The sequence below is a fragment of the Rissa tridactyla genome, chromosome 11 (assembly GCF_028500815.1).
Source record: "Rissa tridactyla isolate bRisTri1 chromosome 11, bRisTri1.patW.cur.20221130, whole genome shotgun sequence".
NCBI classification, from domain to species: domain Eukaryota; kingdom Metazoa; phylum Chordata; class Aves; order Charadriiformes; family Laridae; genus Rissa; species Rissa tridactyla.
In genome coordinates, this window is record NC_071476.1 from 2,437,469 (window position 1) to 2,454,350 (window position 16,882).

The 16,882-nt window shown below is 46.6% G+C and overlaps 1 protein-coding gene across 10 annotated transcripts in view; it reads right to left on the reverse strand.

Moving 5' to 3' along the window:
- Window positions 1–16,882, reverse strand: part of SGCD (sarcoglycan delta) — a 352,976-nt gene that overhangs the window by 142,394 nt on the left and 193,700 nt on the right. The window contains exon 1 of one of the 10 annotated variants that reach the window (XM_054217455.1): window positions 5,786–5,891. The exons of the other annotated variants lie outside the window; for them this stretch is intronic. The gene's annotated coding sequence lies outside the window, so the exon portion shown is untranslated. Of the gene's footprint in view, window positions 1–5,785; window positions 5,892–16,882 lie in introns of those variants that run through there. 10 annotated transcript variants of the gene reach the window in all.

A 16,882-nucleotide genomic window follows, 5' to 3' on the forward strand; every position in this document is an offset into this window, starting at 1 on the left:
TTCAGGTAATTCTCCAAGGAATTCTTGCTGCTGCTGCTGCAAAAAATGGGTAATAAGTTTTTGCACAAGAGCTGTACACTGAGTCCTCATATATGAACACTGCAAACAGGCCCTGATACAAAATCCAGTCCATTTAGAAAAGCTATTCATCTTTTCGCTTTAGCATACCTTAGAGATATGGTCCATGACAAGAAAGATTTATTTGGTTTTTTTAAGACCACTGGAAGAGTCATGTCACCACATCCTTGGATCCGCACAGGCTGCTTGCCGAGTACCTCTGGCAAAGAAGCTCCAACACTTTCCTTCAGTAAAGCTGAAACCAGGAGAGGCTGAAAGGCGTCGCCAATCAGAACCGGCACTGAGCTTCCAAAAATCACACCAGACCCCACCAGTTACGGCAAACCTTTATCACGTGTCTCTCTCCCTCCCACCACGTCCTCCTGCCCTGGCGGAAAGCTTCTCACTCAGGGCGCACAATTAACGATTCATCAGGCAGAAGAAGTATGCACAAGGATGGATAAAAACCTTTCCCTTGCCAACGCCGGAGCTGTAACATCCCCTGGCCGTGCCGGCTTTGTAGACTCAATGAGGGCTACAAACAGGGTGAGGCATAACAAGAGGAATCAATAATGTTTCTGTGCCACGGGGGTGTCTCTGATCAGCACTCAAATGATGTATGTTTAGTAATGGAACAATTTTAAGCTGAAAGAAGATGCAATCTGGGAAGGCGGCTTCTCTCTTATGAGCCCACTTGAAAATGCCTTAGAGCTCATCGAAACTGCTCACTACAGCACAGAACAAAAGCCCCTAAGCCCCGCGCAGCCGACATGGCATCTCTCTTCCCTGCCTGCTTCCATAAAACCGAGGTGTAACAACTTCATCAGAAAAATGAAGAGCATCCCACCCCAGGCTAACCTGTAGCATGGTGATGGGAACACGTTTCTAGAGATGAGAGAGGGGTTCAAATTCCTTCGGGCCTTGGACCTACATCTCCCACATCTGCTTTGTCTTTGTGTCTGTATCACCGACCTCCTCTTCTGTTTGTCTTTGTTTTTTAAAACACAAACCTTTTCTTTTGGGCTGAAAAGAGGGGAAAAAAACCCTAAAAAACCTTCAGAGGTGCTCTCTGCCATATCACCGGAAGGCAATGTACTTGTATTCAGTGGCTATAAATGCTCTGCAGACTCATCCTCTTTAATTTCTCTGTCTTTTAAGTGCGCACTATCCACCTGGTTCAAGAGAACAGACATTTCTGGAGCGTGACTGAGAAAAAAATTTGGCATGAAGAAGAGTGTTCTGAGCCATCTATCAACAAGACTTTTTGCCTCTCCACTCCCCATAAAACTCCCTCTCAAGCTTGACACCCCCAGGCCCATTAATCCACCAACTTCATGACCCAAAACTGATTTACGGCCCCACACATGGGTCAGATCACAGCCCAGGTCCCCGTAAAAGGATCAGGCTCTGGAAAATGACTTCTCACTTGCAGCTTGGCCAGCAAGGGCTGAGCACTGGCGAAGAGCCCAAAGGATGAAATGCTTGCTGGGGTTGTTAAATCTCACAGCACTTTTCACCAGGACCATCTAAGCCGTGAACTTGGACTCTTCTACCCCGACGGCTGTGTCAGCGTGGCCTCTGTCACTGCCATGGTGTCCCCAAAGATGAAATCTTCCCTCTCTGCTTTGTCCCTCTGCTTCTGTTGACAGTTCCCATCTCTCCACATTGGGAGCAGCTCTTCCACAGGGAAGACCATCGTCGCTCAATGCCCACTTCTTGGGTATCACCGCAATATGACACACGGCCAGAGTGACAAAAAATGGAAGAAAACATCCTAAGGAACGCTTTCCTCTTTTCCGATTAGTTTCTCTCAGTGGGGTACATCACAAGAAGGGTTCTTCAAATAGCTAGCCTGATTCTGGCAAACATAAGCACATCAACAAGCTTGTCTTGGTTGTACAATCTATGGGTGCATGCTCTGCCTGGTCCACTAGGAAACACCTCTTTTCCCATCCCCACCTCCTGTATCTTGAGGATATCTTGGACTCAGCACAGGCAGCTGGGGGGACCTTGGGGATTCATCTCCTGGTAAAGCATCTCTAATCCAGATTCCTCAATGCTCCAGGCTATCCCCTACCCCTTAACATCTGGAGAGCTCATGTGATTTCCCCGGTTTCTAGGGCTGACAGCATTTCAGCAATAAACGTGCCTGAGGATAAGGGCACTGCAACAGCCTCAGTTTATAAACCAGTACCTTCGAGCAGATGGACTGAACGGAAAGCTGAACATGCGAGTTCTGCTCTGCTCCGTCACTGCTCTGCCTTCAAGGAGCACCCACAGTAAAACTCTGAACATTAGGATTTGCCAGAACAAAACAAAGTAACAGGCAGCTCCATCTCTGAATAGCATCTCCTAAACCAAAAGTGGTATTTTATTATGAAGCTGCAAGAATCTGTGAGCAATGTGATGTTGCTACTGCTTCTCTTCTCTGAGGAGAAACATGTCTGTTTTCTTATTTATGAGTTTTTCTTCTAACTTTTAGACTTTTTCCTTGATAGTTACCTTGTCTTGATATTTTTCTTTTTCAGAATTAAGGAGAAAATGGAAACGAAAGTTTACAAGGAAGAAAAAGTTTCTGCAGTGAGTTCTCTTATGTATCGAGCTAGTCATCAAAGAATGTCTTCCACAAAATGCCCCACAATTTGTAGCGATACGTTCACGCTGCATGCAAACATCGTACCGGCTTTGCTGCATTCACACGCTGGTGCCTTTGCACCACTCGGATGATGTGAAGCAATCATAAGCCTATGTCCATCTGTGCCAAGTTTATAAACACTCTTCCCCACTGGAGTGTCTCAAAGCTGGATGAACAAATATGAGAACTACACTAAAATAGCCAGCAGCAGGTGTGACTGCAGGAGGCTGTGGGAACAGCAAGAGGGATATAATCAACAGAGCTCGAATCAGAAAGCAAGCTACAGGAGGTGATACTTTGCAGACTTCTGCCCCAACACACTCTCACCCCACAGCACCAAGAAAAGAGATATGCCTTGTAGAAATGTGCAAAGCAGGAGCGTAATATGGATTTATACGGCTGGAATCCAACCGGCATGGCACAAATTGAGAACTGTGGGCTTGCGCACGTGCCAGGATCCAGAGTACAGTCTCTGCAGTGATCCTGCTCTCACAAGTTAAAACTCGTTCTGCTGCATCTTCCCTCCACATGACATGCGTACCGGGCTTATCCACTTCTTCGTTTGCACAGACACACTTGCTTTCTAGCCTGCTCTTGGGAAGGACCAGGAGAAGGAATACGGGTATTAGGGTGTGCTAACGGCTCTCATCTGTATGCTTCCAAGATCAAGAGATCTTCCAATTTCACTTTAGATGCATAACATTCCATCCACGCATAAACACACTCTTCAGTCCTTTTGGATACAGAGCAAGGCTTGGATGCTTGACCAGGGTGGAGCTGCAGAAAGGTCACCTCTGGCAGGGGGAGGCTCAGGAGCAGCTGCCAGAGCGAGGGAGGAAACCACCACCCCCCTCGATGGCATCCAGCCCGGGGCGTTGCAAAGAGCCTCCCCTGCCCTGCCTGGACTCACACCCACGCACCAGCGTCTCCATTGGGGTCCCATCAAGAGTGGGTACGGCAAACAGCCCAGCCGGGCACTGGGGACGTCCCGTGACCCAGACCGATCCCACACCTGATGAAAAACCTGCACTGCTCGTCTCACCCAGACGTGGGGCAGGAGCACCCCTAAAGCCAGGTACGGCACCGCAGCCCTGCCTGCGTCTTGCTAAGACAGACACATTCCAGTCTCTTTGTCTTTCTGGCTCTTCAACGCTGATGATCAGATTTGGGAGATGGGATGCTGCATGACCAGAGGCAGGAACCTGATTTTTTTATTTATTTTTTTAAAAAATAAGCTTATAACTTGCAGCAAAGAAGATAATAGGCCGACTGGGTGCCTAAATTAACTGCTGCTGAGAAAGGCAATAGAGCTCCAAGTCTGCAGGGTAAGATGGCAGCCTGCGAAGGCTCAAGCAGTCCAGATCATATGAGAACCTCATTTAACACAGCGTTTCACCGCAGGTGTATTTTCTGCAAAGCAAACTTTGAGCTTATTAAGTCTCTTCATTTTCATCGTATGCCTCCCTCTTGCACAGCTCACCTCTGCCCTTCCTCTCATTCCCTTCGCCCCCCATCAGCCTCCAGGAAGCTACAGGACACCCCTGTCTCTTGGCGGATGCCCTTCCTGCACCCCAAACCAGCAAAAAGTCCTCATTTGGCCCAAAGCAACACATTTCAGCTGACCATTGCTTTCATCGGAAAAAAACAGACGTGGCAAGGAGAAGATGCTCCCAAACACCTTCCTTTCGTCCCATCCATCACGTAGAATCTGTCGCATTAGACCAGATAACATTCTCATTAAACATCCAAATCCAATGAATCCCACTTTTTACAGGTAGGGTTTGCCGTCTGCCTGAACTTGCCTTTATCCTTTGGAGTTGCCTACGTACACGCTTCACCAGTATTATTGGGAGAAAGCTCTGGCCCTGTCACATGCTGGATCTGATGCACTTTGGTGGCCAACCTCACCTTGTCACTGAATTGTTTAGGCTTGCCAAGATGAACGACCGTTTGAGCCCTGTACGTACAGTCCCGCTGGATGCAGGCAAAGCAAACTGTGGGTCTACTCCCATGAACCAGCCAGAAACGCTTAGCGCTGTCCCACTGTATAATTTAATATCCTTAATTCATTCCTTGTTGAAAGGAAAAAAAAATACACACACAACCAACGCCGCCATAAAACACGGCTAAAAAGCACTTCCGACACATCAAATAACACTGCTGTGAAAATCCAAGGAAGAGGCACTGGCAGAGGCAGGGAAGTTTGTGAAGCTACAGGAGGCGGACTCCTCCCGACACCTCCATCCGCTCGAGGAACGCGCCGTACCCTGCCTCCCAAACACAAGCCTGCCATAAATGGTGCTGGTATCTCTGCAACAGCAAGACAAGCTTTAATGCTGCAACTAAAAGGATGAGAGAGCACTGCCTAAGTCTGGCAGGCTCCTAAAGAGAGAGCGAGCTTTTTATCATAAATGTTTCTTAAGTTATTTGGGGACAAGAAACACAAATCAAGAGAGAAGTTGCAGCTAGAACAGCCCCTGAATTAATGTTTTTCCTTCTAATCTGCTCTACGTGGTTTCCGACTGTGCTGTCTGTTGCAGTTTGCTCATGCTTTATAAAATACAGAAAGAAATATGCAGAGAAATCACAAGACAATGATTATTACTGAATTACTGGCTCTCTTCACAAGCTAGCTGTACCAGGAATTGCCAAACAACCCCCAGACAAACATACTTTCAACCCGTTAAACAACTATAACATACATATAAATGTATTTATCGTGACTGAATTGCCTTTTTCATCAAAACCTGTAAGTGACACAGAGCCAACCTTTCAGTAGCTTCAGGTTACGTCCATACTTACTCCCCAAAATGAGAAAGTTGAGAATCATTTGGCCGCAGCGTTCATGCAGCCGGAGACGCAGCACAGGAGTCGCTTTGCCGGCATTATTTGTACCGGAGCAAAGTTATCCAGAAACCACCACCCAGCCCCAAACTGCTCCCATCCCTTCACAAATATGCCACAACTCCCCGGTCTTGACTTTTTGTCTCGAAACAACAGTCTGAAAAGCCAGAAGCCTCTTCGCAGGAGCACAAAAGAACAGCAAATCCCCCCCTTTCCGGCTGTGCGGGGCAGGCGCGGGGCAGCTCTTACCTCTCCCTCGGAGGGCAGATGGAGACCTGGGGGGTGCTGGAGGCTGGGGGGGAAGATGCAGCGCCGTTTTCGGAGCAGCACCAGGCCTGGCCTCTCTGCTCATGAGCTGCCCCTGTCAGATTTTCCAACGGCAGAATTGCAGCCAAGTCCCTGCCCATGCCTGAAGAATTTCCTGAACAGCACTCCCCTTCTTTCTCTAACTGCTTTGAAACCGCACTGTCTGTACTTCAATAAGGCTTTGTCAGGCCAAGTTACAGCTACTGGGCTGGCTCCAGATAGCAATTGAAAACACATGTGTTTTGCATTAAAAGCCCCCTTCTCCGTGCACACATTCAGACGCAGACACCCCCGGCTGCTCTCAGCCCTGGAGCCTGCATGTCTTGTGCCTTTGCAGCTGTAAAGCTAGCCATTTCTGTTAAAAAAGAATAAAAGGATCACGTTGGTGGAGATTTTCTTTGGGAAGAGGGGAAAAAAGGGGGTGGGAAAGACCCCATTCCTGCAGATAACACCTCGTCCTGCCTCGTAATGTTTTGCTGGTATCAGCGGTCCTGGGTGCCCAGGTTAACAGGCAGCTTCTCCAAACCCCAACGAGCAAGGCAGCACAGGAATTACAATTCCAGTTCACCACTACTCTCCTCTTACCTTTGCCTCTGTCTGTTCTAAAAATTGTGAGAAAAGAAAGCATATTTTTAGCATCTCCAGACTCAGTTCACCACATCAGAACTGTATCCTAATCTTGACACATGCTCCTGTATCTGCTTATACTAAAAATAATACAACTATTTTTGAGTACTTTCATCCCTCTCTGCTTTCCAGCTGTCCTAAGCCTTAAAAATATTTCAGGTACCTTGCATCCCCCTTGAAAGAGCATTACCGTTGCTCTGGTGTTGGCTTCAGGAAAAGAAATAGAAGATATAATGTTATACCTTTAATCAGAACGGGTCCCAGTTCTTAATATCTGTAATCATTTCCAGACGGCACCATGGGTCGAGGCAGCGACGGTGGGCTTGGCAGCTCGCGATGCCCCGCGCCTGGCATGTGCCCGGGAAGCGGAGACGGAGTAGATGTGGAAACGCACATGGATGTCCCCCTTATTCCACCACGGCTAAGTCCCACCAAAGATGAAACACAGCAGCAGAGTTGTCAAGGTAACAATATAGAAAAGAGACAGTTTAAAGAGAGAGAGTTATATTTTTCCCTCTTAATGTTCCTTTTCAAAACGGTGCACTCCACTTCTACCGAGTTATTCTGTTTTGTGATTTACAGAGGTGCGGCGTCCAGATGAAGTGTTTACAAGAGACAAATGCAGCTGGGGATTGGAAATAATCAAAAGCTTTATGTACGGTCGGATCCAGAGCTCGCTGAAGGCAGTAGGAAGCCTGTTGCCTTCCACAGGCTGTGGATTAGGTCCGTAGCGAGGACTCATTTATCCCAGGAAGGTGAGATCTGCCTTCAATGCACCAGCAATGAGATCTTACAAAACCCCCATGGGTTGTCTGTACGGAAAGCCTGCAGTACTTCACAGAATTGTAGAATGGTTAGAGTTGGAAGGGACCTTAAAGACCACCCAGTGCCACCCCTTGCCCTGGGCAGGGACACCTCCCACCAGCCCAGGCTGCTCCAAGCCCCGTCCAACCTGGCCTTGAACCCCTCCAGGGATGGGGCAGCCACAGCTTCTCTGGGCAACTTGTTCCCATGTCTCACCACCCTCACAGTGAAGAATTTCTTCTTAATATCTAATCTAAATCTTCCCTCTCAGTTTAAAACAATTAACCCTCATCCTATCACTACACTCCATCCATCCAAGCTGTCTGGAGAGCTTCTGGGGTAACACCATGTGTGGCTTTCACTGAAACTCTGCCCTGCTACCAAAAATGCCCTTTCCTTAACTCCTGCAGGGAGCCTCCCGTCGGTCAGGAGTATTGCCCACGCGCCCTGGCAATGCGCACAGGCCACATTCTGGCAACCTGGACCAGCACCCCAGCGGCACGGACTCCAGTGGGGATGCACGTGTAGTAAGATGCTATTTTGCAGAAGATGATCTGAAACCACATGCTCATTCTGCCTCAGTTTTCAAGACTGTAAGGCAAGCGAAAGGCACGCACGCAAGCCGCAGACATACAACCACTGGTGATAGCACTTCAGATTTATTTGCACAGCTTGTGAGGAGTCAGTTTGTGCCAGAACAGAAACCACAGACTTTTGGATCGCAAATCAGGAGAGCTATCGACGCAGCTAGAAGAGAGTCCCCTAAACTGGCTATAACGGCAACCATAATACTCTTTGGGTTGGCAAACAGTAACGGCTGAAACCAATGGCGCCTAAAAGCTTTGGAGTCTCTTAGCATAAATAAAACGAAACAGAAAAAATATGAACTGCAGATTCACATAATTAGATTTTTCATTTGTACAAGACGATCGGGCATCTGCAGAGCCGTTTGCAAGATGATAGTAGTCCTTGCCTTCTGTCTTAAATTTGCCCATGGCCTTTAGTCAGCAAACCAGTCACGTGTGGTGACAGGCCGTAACTTCAGTGGGTCGAGGTGTGTTTTGAGTTAAGCACATGCTTCAGTGCTTTGTGGTCCAGGACTTCTTATGGCAGCCTGGCTCGGGCAGGACCAATAGTCAAACCATTCACCACACGGCAGCATGGTACTTTGAAATTATTCAGTTCTTTACACAAATACGGTAAATCAGCGGGTTTCAAATTTTTCTCGGTGTGTGGACCCCTAAATATTTGCCAAAGATGGTGCATACCCCTGTAACAATTTCACAGAGGGAGACTTCTAGGTACCTTTCACAAAACTCTCTTTTTCTGTCATTTTTTTACAGTTCCCTCGGGAATAGTCCACAGGCTTCCCATACGTCTATGGACCACAGGCTGGAAACTCCTGCTGGAGATAACTTAATCCCTTATTAAAAATGTAAATGATCTCTTCTGTTTACGTGCCATACTTTCTATCTCCAGAATATTTATGCGAGCTAGCAGTGTGCTGGCAGGTAGAGACATGGGGAGGTGACAGCATTAATACTGCATTTTTTTCCATTGGCATAATTAGTAGGCCAAGTCTATAAATATTTACATTAAATCTGTCAGGCATCACATCAACTTCACTGATAACTTAAGGCTGTCTTACTGTAAACTGCATTAACGCCTAACTATTTTGTCATCAAGTAACACATAAAATGCTCCTTCAAGCTAAGCCACTTTAACTAGGTTGTTTTTATCTCTCTCTCATTTGGGTACGGGGTTTAAAGATGCTTCAAGCATCAGAACTGTGGCTCGGGGACTGTTCTATTTTTCTGTTATTGAGCTATCACTTGTATTAGTGCCAGTGCTACCAAAAATATATGAACCTTGCAAGCGTAAAACTTAAGTTGATGTCGACATAACTATCTGCGTAACTGCCATTATTTCTCAGTACTGGCAGGGTTATGAGGACTCAAAAAACCTCCAAGAGCTCTTTGGGAAGATAAAAACAAATTAACCCCCCCTCAAAGCTCCAGTATCTTTGCAGCCGGAGACTGCAACATGTAGGGACTTCCATTTTGTGCGGGAGATCCGCTCCACCTGGATCCATGAATTTCTAACACCAGGAAATACATGAGACCTACAAAAGGTAGGAAGGAAAGTTCCTTCTCTACCGTTTACACCTGTCCTGCATTTTGGCATCCAGCATTTTCTAGAAGCAGCTGAAAATTATTTAGTATTTACTGTTGACTTCGCAATATTCATAACTAATTCCGTTTAACTGATAGTATCTATTTGCATACAAAACGAAAGTTGGGATTTTCATGCTGTGCAGATTTCCAGGGACTCGCTCAAACATTCCCCAAACATTCCTAAGAAAATCAGGGCAAAACAAATAAGCAGAAAGAATCAGCATGTAAATGCAGGTGTGTGTGCAGCTGGAGGGGAGGAAAAAGTCAAAATGTAAATTTTAATATCTGAATGAAGTAATTAGGCAATCCCTTGTTCGAGCTTTCCGTCCAAATGACTTTTTTTTAATCCATTAAATCTCCTGAAATATCACAACAGAATAAATACAAATGTTCAAATATTTTTAAACTCTCAATTGACATAAATCATCTGCCTAATTATTATTATTTTAAATTGCTCTCAGCCTTGGACTCTTGTAACAGATCTCTCGTGTACGTGTGTGTAAAGGGAGAAGCCAAGACTCATTTGAGCTCCGTCTCCTTAAATGCAGAATTAAGGTAGCTGATGGATTACAAAGTTAACTATTTTGGGTCAGGAGCAGCAAGCCGTGGGAAGGCAGCTATTGGCATTCCTGATGGATTTGCCCAGCCCTAAGCACCCAGAGAGCACGGAAGGCAATGTAATAAGAAAGGGAGGGGACGGGGGGGGGGAGTCCCCAAATTTGTTTAGCTAATGGCAGTAGCTGCAGGGGAGGAATGCTTCACCGGAGGGACAATGCCACCCCTCCGTGTGTGCGTAGGAAGCGAAGGTCTGATTTGATGGTAGGGAGCAAAATCCCATTTAAAGTGCTGCAGCTGCGAGAGAGCGAAGGCACACAGGTCATCAGGTAATCACGCGCGGGGCTGAGACGGGCCTGTCGGACAAGTGAAAAGGAAATGGGAGAAAATGAAAAAGCGCTCGCGCCTGTGTGTGTGTGTGTGCGCGTGTGTGTGTGTCTGTGTTCGGCTGTGAGGAGCCTGGAGAGCACCCCACTGTGCAGCAACCAGACTGCAGCGCCCACGTCCTCACCCACTGCTCCAGGTTCTTCAGATAAATACAGCTACATTTTAGTAAGAAGCCATAAATATAGGACTGGATACGAGATGCACGATCTTCTAATTCTCAGAAACGAAAGACAAGGAGGGGCAGAGCTAACGCCGCTGTGGCCCCGCTCTCGCAGACAGGCATCCAAGGATGCTCTGAAGTTCACGCAGATGAGAAACTCCAGTAACGACAGAGGTGACCCTGAAGCGGAGACCTTGCTTCACATGACACTAAGTTATGTAGATCTGACTACTAAATCTTGCCCCTTCTCTTCACCTGGAGTTAGCAAACAGTACAATAGTGTAAACGAACCAAGGGAAACACAACAAAAAGTCCTGGTTTCATAGTAACTTTACAGGTGAGCTGGGGAACAGCAGGTTAGGGCAGCAGGCGGCATCGCTCACACAAAGCTGAAAACACAACAGGAGTTCAGGTGAAGGGCTCAAGGAGGTGAAGGACTGAGCTTTTATGAGAGGCCAGACCCAGACAGCTGCTGCTCAGGGTCTGGAGTTTAGAAACAGCAGCGTCTCTGCTGCTGCTACGAGACAAGGATCGGAGCGGCAAAGAGTCATCACCAAGGGCAGAGATCTTCCACTGCACGGGCTCAGGAGAGCCACAGGAAAGGGAGGATGGAAATTCAAGCGTCCAGTGCGCCGGAACAATAACAGGCTCGTGCTTGATGTTGCACAGGTTGATGTGTAACACCTGCCTTGAGAGCCACCTACTCCTAAAGGGCTATTTTCTCCTTGGGGTCCAAGAGCTGCAGACTCCCCGAGGCCACCTGCAGACTGCGGAGCGCCTAATCAGAAAGCTCTGTGCCGTGCTCCTTCTTCCACAAAAGCAGCAGCAGTGTTTACCCGTTGGCCAAAGAGTCACAGCGAGGACCCCGTCCAGCCCTCCCCCCTACCCCAACCACTGCTTTGTAATTATTCTGATGATTTCAGCCATTTGCAGGCTCTTCTCAGAAATAATTTAAGGCCAGTAGAGCTTGTTAATAGGTAAAATGGAAAGTGTTCCTTTTCATTTCTCTGGCAACATTAATGTAATTATCCTGAATCATTCTCAAACTACGTGGGCTGTAATTTCAAGGCAATATTACTATTACAGAGCCCTGTTCTTCCAGCCAGCATGTGTCATACTCCCCATCCAGAAGTTATTTATCAATAATCGGAAAGGTCTTCATTTACAAACAATAGAGAGCCTCCTCTTTTGCAGCATGACAAGGAAGCAGGACAGGTATCACCATGCAAAGGTGTGCCACCTCCCTGGCTTCTACCCCTCCAGCATAAGAAATGCAAGAAAGAAAAAAAAAATAACTGTGAAGATTCATTTCATACAGATATAAGAGCAAATATATTCAGCTAGCCAGGCCAATAATTGTTCTTCTATTAAAGTCTTAACGGTATCCAAATTTATTACTCTTATCTGAGCCGCCTCACCCGTCGCTCTTTCAGAAATCAGTTCAAGGCACCCAGCTGCTCTCTCAGCTTCGGTTCGATGTATACCCCAGCACGGACAAATCTTCATCTCAGCCTGCAATAATCACCTTCTGGGGGAAAAATTTCAGTTTCTCTGCCAGGTCTATTGCGGTGGGGATTTCTGGAGTACGGATACGCCATGCTGCCTACATGTAACGCAGAGAGGGGCTGCTGTTCAGCAGCCTCCGCGTACCACAGCCTTTCCCTCTGCACTCCTGGCCATTTTTATTCTGTCAAGAAAGACGCTCTGCTTGTTCTTACACTTAGATACCCTATTATATCACAAAGTTTACCACCACCCGATGCACCCAAATTTGGCTCTACAAAACAATTTTCGTAGGCGGCATATCTGTATTTTTACAGAGCAATTAGCAGGACTCTTGCAGAACACTAACAAGGCAGACGGTCAGTCCATGAGCAGCCCTGGACACTGCCATCTCTTTTAACGAGCTGTGGTGTGTCATTCTGGACACTAAGAGTTTTCTACCATCCTGTGTGCCTCCCGAGATGAGCAGCAGTGACCTTCACGCATAATATGTGATCCAAAGGAGAACTCCTGCTCTCCGCTTCCCATGACAACATTAGCCGCTCGCCATCAGGCTAAAACCTGATGTAAAACATCCGCTCCAGAATAAGCAGCAAGGAGACAGCAGGTCTGGTCATCAAAATGATGAGCAATCTTTGGCCAGATTTTGCAAATTCTTTCTCTCTGCTTATATGCTGCAAGAAGTGATAAGATACATGCTGTTCATAAAGCAGCTCATGACAGTATGCAGATACTTGGGAGATGTAGCAGAGTAAAGAATCATTATGCTTATATATAAATAAATGCACACATGCACATATACTCACATATTTTGAGTTTCAACAGAGAATGAGGGGGAAGGTTTAAAAAGCAAATTGATAGCAACATCCAGCTACACTGAGATTGTGTAGAATGCGTTAGCCAGAGGGAAGGAAAAAGATAAAATGGCCTGAGAAATAAATGCATGTTTGTATGTCAGTAACCATGCCTGACCTTTACTAGGGAACTCAACATGGTAGAGGCGTATCTGTGAGGATATTGACTCCAAGAACCATGAAAAGGCCATTGTGCAAAAATTCCAGACTCTCATTTCTCTACAGAGATCTACCCGACGGCCTCTCAGTCTCAGCATCTCTGCTTCGTTATTGGTAGGACGTGGCAAAGGATAAAAAGCCATTTAATTGGGAAATCCCTTTATCGCTGTAGCTATTACCTCTCAGTTTCTCTGAGAATTCCTTGGGCTATCCCATACCTAATGAGTTTCTTGGAGCCTGGGCTAGGGGTTTTTCCTGTGTGTTCAACAGCAGCCATATGGGCTGAGATGTCCAAGAAAGCTGATGAGACCATCTACATTTGGTCTGCTGTCCTCTTCCAAATATTTATCTAATTCAGCAGCTGGTAAGGCTTAGCCTTCACTGCGGTGTCAGAGAGCGCTATTACCGCTCCCAAACCCCGGAGCAAGCCAAAGGACTCACACTAAGGATGAGTGTAAGAGATGTTTGGTCCCATAAGAGCATGGAAGAGAAAGAAATGTCCAGTCCCCTCCTCTGCAGAGTTGAGATTCAATGTACAACTCGGTTCCTGGCCCCATCTTTTTCTCCCATAAGCTCATAATTGCAGTCCTGGATTACCCGTGAGCACAGTGACCCTCCAGTTTGGCAGTAACAGGATCTTTTTTTCATTAGCAGGACACGGGGAAAAAATCTTGTCTCACTCATATATTTTGGAATGAAATTTCATCACTGCTATGATTAATGTTAACATCATTTCTGCCCTAAATTCTTCATTCTTTCAGGCTAAAAATACCCTCCTGGATTTCCTGATGTTATCCAGTGAGAATCACGAAGGGAGTGAGGGCAAGGAGAGAAAAAAAAGAGAGATATATGCTTTGTGTCTTGCACCCAGACTTACTTTTTGGGCAAAGCAGCTGTCGGGAAGGTGAGAGAGCTGTTCCCTTCTAAAATGTAAGGGACTTTACCTGCCCGCTTTTCTCCCAAAATGACAGACAAAAGTTTATGTGGATGCTTTGAAAAGAGTAGCACTGTTTTCACACTATCCCTCACTCAGAGATATATTTACAATTACAGTTTAACTCTATGAAATCACTAGCTGGTAATTACAAAGAAAAGCTTATTTGATTTTGTCCTTTTTCCAAGTGCCCACGTGGCTTATTCTCATTGCTCAGACATGTCCTGCCTTCTCCGCTTCGCTGGGTTAGCGGCATATTCAAGCTGGAGTAAACCTTCCCTCCACTAAGGCGGGAAACAGGCAAAATGAAAAATTAAATCCCTTTCCCCGCAAAGCCTGCTTCCAAACGCAAAGATGATCTAATAAAAGGCTTAATGTTTTTGTAACCTCCTGCCTTACGGAAAATCAGCATGCGAGAAAACAATGCGGAGCGTTTACTCCCAAGTTGTGTGTGAAAACACGTATGTATATTTAAGTAGTGCGATATTCAAGTAACAAGCGACGTGCTGCTACAGTGGGGTTAGACGTGAATTTTGTGGCACCAGCTCCTCTCCGAGGAGGGCAGAGGTTAAGCGTTTCTCAACACGCTGCTCTGGTGAGAGAGCATCCGCCCCCGGAACGGAGCAGCGCTGCCCTGCGCTCGCATTAGCGCTGCGGAGCAAGGCCCCCTCTGCCCACCCCCCGGCTATTTATCATCGACAGAGAACATCGGGAGCAACGTAGCTCCCGTTACAGAGGTCTCCATTCCTACCGCCCCACAGAGGCTCAACCAATTTCCCTGCAACGCAACAGCAAAGCCGGGGCATTTCTTTTAATCTAAACCACCCAGGTAGGTGGGCTTTAAAGGTGAGCCGTGGGGGAACGCGTGCGCTTGCAGGGGATGCTGCCGGCAGCACGGTCTGGAACAGTCCCAGAGTTTTATGGGTTTATCATCCCAAGACATAAACTTTCTCCCAGTAGGGCTCCTTTTCACTTACCTGTTTTTATTATTCTCCAGCTGGAACTCCACGGCAAATCTCTCAAAGGTTAACAGGCCTGTCCAGAAAGCGCAAGAAACAGCCCGGCTACAGTCTATGAATTTTAATGCTCTATGTTACAACAACGTGCTATTTTTATCCCAGATAGCAGCCCACAATCAGCACTATTTCGGTAACTGTGTAAGATATGACAGAGGCCAAGGAAAGGCGCAATAACAGTTGTAAGACAACCCGCCTGCAAATAATAATAGAAGACCACCATAAAGACGGAAGGAGGGGGAGATGGGAAATAACAGAGCGGGGAGATTCAGAGAAACTCCAGCAAGGGCACCTCCATCTGCTAGCCTTAGAAACCGAGTAAATGTTGTTGTGCTACAGCAGGTCGGCACGCATTTCAGACAGATGGTGATCCCCATGTGAAATTAGTCAATCTTTCTTTGATAGGTTTCAGAAAGCCCCGCTGCTGTCTTCCCAAGAGAAATGACACCTTTATGCCAAAAGTTACAGGTTGTTGCAGGCAAAAGGACAGAAATACACCCACACATTTTCCTCATCCGCTGTACATTCAAGCTGTCCATGTATTTTGCAGCAAGGAACGCTTGCAGGCACTGAGACATCTCTCAGACACGTGCTCTCTAAATCAACGTGGTTTAGAAGCTATTTAAAAAAAAAAAAAAAAAAAGAAAAAAAGCTGGCTACCAGAATCCGTGTTGCATTTCTTCATCCACTGCAATGCAGCGAACAGCAAATCTTTAAGCGATGCTTAAGCGCCACAAATCTCAGTAAAGGATTTCTAAGCACCTTATGGCGAGAGGTTGCCACTGGGCCAAAATCAGCCCCCATCAGCCCTTTGGCTGTGCACTGAACCCCGAACTTGCTTCACCACTGGAGTGAAGGCATTTGCCACACCAGTCTTACACAGGTTGAGTAATAGTTGACTCCTGCCAAGGAGCAGATGACCACATCAGGCTGTGCAACGTCGGTGCAGCCCTTGGGGGGGATGTCCACGGCTGCACGGCGCTGCTGACGGGGTCACCGGGGGCTCCGCGGATGCACCCAGGGACCCCCGCGCAAGCAAAGCCCTCGAGCACAACTCGTGTTTTAAGTACTTTCCGTAAAAGATGCTTACACGAGCATTTGACATCACTCAAAATACAAGCAATTCTATCCACAGACAACTGGAGTAACCCATGAATAAAATATTTCACAAAACACCTGCTTCAGCGGCTTCCTTAAATGAGCACCAGAAGCCCATCAGCCTCACACCTTCTACATGTTTTTTATCGACTTTGAACACTAATCCGGGGCGCCCATTTGAACTCCTTCCAACCTTAAAGCTGTGAGAGTAAGGGCCAAACCCTCCAGCTGGAGGACACAGCCCCCTCCGCACAAGGGAAGCAGAGGTGCAAACACCCCGTCCAGGCACAAAGGTTACCATCATGCCTGGAGACTAAGGGCCGGTAGGTCTGCACCACGATAACGTCTCTTACACCAGGGCCCAGAGAGTTTAGCCCTGTCTATCCTAAATCATTTGCATTTCTAGATAAAGATGAACCCAAGGATTCCTTAAACCTAAAATTTGTCACAATTATGTGCTGGCATTTCTTTACAATTATCTTAAATACTTCACTCTCAAGAAAATGTGGTTGAAAATGCAAGAAAATTATGTTGATCATTTGCTCATAATTAGATAGATTCAATAAAACCTGGCGCTTAGCACGTTTTGCATCTGTACACTCTTTATACAAATTAATCGCAAAGATATCTCTATCAATTTTTAGTCCTTTGCTATCAAGCACACCTGATCTGGCAAGGATGGTCTTCACAAGCAGATACCTCTTGAGGATTATTTAAAATCATTACTTTACCCACAAAACAGTTCCCTAGCACTCCATTTTTCCCTTCT